Genomic DNA, 2695 nt, shown 5'->3' on the forward strand with positions numbered 1-2695 from the left:
TTTTAACCATCCACTTTGGTGGCGTTTTTCTTGGCAACGCCAACGCACCAGCATCACCGACTGTGGTCTCCTCGACTATGCTTTCTCACACTCTTCGCGGAGAGAGTAAGTGAAAGAGATGGAGGAGGAGGGGAGCAGAAGGAAGAGAAGGTGCACGCATTGACGGAACATAAAAACAATCCCTAGGAGCCATCAAACGAATGAGGGCTAATGCTGCCATTGACCAACATACAAAAGATATTGATAGAAGTGACATGGTGACTCGACTTTGAGATACCCTATCTGTTTATTAATGTCAGAATTGACCATTGCCTAAAAATTCTAATACCCCTTCAATTCAAATATTTTCTAAACGTGATTTTGTCTCTGAAATCCAAGAATAAAGATCTACAGACCATGTGTTTTATAATTAGTTTAAAATGTATTGTGTAACTTTATATTTTCGTTGCATGTACCATTGGACTAAAAATTACAATGTTTGAGTAAGAGTTATTAAAAGAAAACAAAACACATGTAAGCTACTTTTTTACTGTTATTTTTTTAAAGCTATTAAAATTTCCCCGAAATTAAGTAAGTAAAGTAAAGTATAATATAAAGTATATAGTATAATATAAAGTATAATATAAAGTAATATGTAAGTAAAGTATAATATAAAGAATGATTTTTAATCTATGTAGTTCAAATTTGAATATTTAGGGAAAGGGATATTTAAAATACAATGATTAAATATAGTGATTATTTTTTAAGAATGATAACATAAAACTAAATGCACAAATGTAAGCAAATTAGTTGGTTCATCATATTTTTTTACATTGGGCGGAATAATTTAGTTGGAGAGCAATTTATACCCATTAACAATAATCGAAATTTTGAAAATCATAAAGATCGATTTCTGAAAGACAGTATTAACGAAACCATAACCCTACTTGTGATAAATTAAATTCTGAGAACAGAAGTAGGTTACGAACTAATCCAAATATTCCCAACATGCAGTATACCTCTCTAAATTGGGAGTACTTAAAACGAAAACAGAGCAAACGAGGAAGATGAAGCGGAGAAGCATCGAACCAGCAGCGACAGCTGCAGACACAGATGCAGATACATCTACCAGATACATCAACATCCCGCAAGCGGAGTTAAACGGAGCAGCAGGATACTAGGACATCGGAACACCAGGGAGCGGGAAGCGGGGAGCGTGGAGCGGAAGGGGGCTCCTACTAGAGTCTTTTGTGACTTCGCAGCTGTCGTTCCCTGCTCCCCCTCCCCCGCTCGTCAATCAACAGATTTCGGTTTTCGGATTTGGGTTTTCAGCCACTTGGTCGAACCATTAATGGACAGGCAGACGGACCTCGCAACAGTTGCAGCTCCGTTCGTTGCTATTCCTAGGCACCACATCAGATCCCCCTGTTTGCAGCAGGGCAAGTAATGACAAAGGACCGGCGAACGAGTAGATGGTGTGCAGAGAAGGTGTCAGGATATGCAGCTGTCGGGCGTCCTCGGGGCATTCATCGTCCTTTGCAGTTGCGATGGTTCCTAATAACGAATGCTGAAGCGTGTCAGATTTGCCAGTGATGAACAGCGTTAACTGGAAATTGACAGGCGGCCCATTGAGCTCAGGCAGACACGTTTTTGTTAACAGTGTTCAGGTGTTGTTTACGAAAATTTCAAGAATGTCTTAAGAGCCCTAATCATTTGTAGAAGTTGTGTACTTTGCCCTAACTGAAGTTAGCTGATTATAACATGGTTAGATATTAATACATCAAATTAAAAGTACGTCAAGAAATGTGCTTTTATAGGAAATTTATAAAAAATTATAAGAAAACAATATAATTTAAAATATAATACATCAATTTTTATTTCGGATTTTGTTTTTCGTATAATGCCTTTGAGATATACATATTTTTTTGTTATAGCTATTTAGACGCACAGATTTTTTACTGATAAAAATAAAAGTTCAAGGCAGCGATTATATTTAAACCATAACAACGTTCGTTCTCTTAAATGCTTGAAAAAAATGAATTAAAAAAAGTTTAAGTGGCTTTTTTTTTGTGAACATGCTGCCGTAAGTATTTTTCCTGAACCACATTTCAACCTTGTTGAAATTCCCACACACTTTAAAGTTTGCATCGTCCATTCATTTGTTTTAAATGAAGTTAAACTGAGGACAATGACATTCAGTCGAGGAGAAAATTCCCGTAAAAAGGAATCGGGAGATTCAGGGCATTTAAGCTGTTAGCAGTTTTACAGCTTCGGGCATTTAAATCACGACCCTCGCTGACCGTCAGAAAAAAGCAGAAATACAGCCAAAAACATTGCGAAAGAGTTAATAACAAGCTGTAAACAATGCTTCCACCGCCGGCTCCTCAATCCCAGCAATTTTCGACGAAATATTGAAAAAAAAAAAGAGCAGGACAAGGGAAGCGAAAAACTCTCAGTTGATGCTGTGCTGTGTCCGATGCACAGATGTCGCTCAGATTACGAACTTAATTGCCCCAGTGCAGGATATGACCACCGAAGCCCAGGCCCAAGCCCAAGCCCATTCCCAATCCCAGAACACAGCACAATAAAAAGCGGAATTCAGAGCGGCCGACGGAGGGCAAAAAATAGCACAGGGCTAGCCCAAAACTGCAGGCCAGAAACAACTGCAAAACTGGCCAAAATGTCAGGGTTCGAGCATTGAATGCGAAACATTTCA

This window comes from Drosophila elegans, unplaced genomic scaffold (assembly GCF_018152505.1).
Source record: "Drosophila elegans isolate 14027-0461.03 unplaced genomic scaffold, ASM1815250v1 contig_183, whole genome shotgun sequence".
In the NCBI taxonomy this organism is placed as follows: domain Eukaryota; kingdom Metazoa; phylum Arthropoda; class Insecta; order Diptera; family Drosophilidae; genus Drosophila; species Drosophila elegans.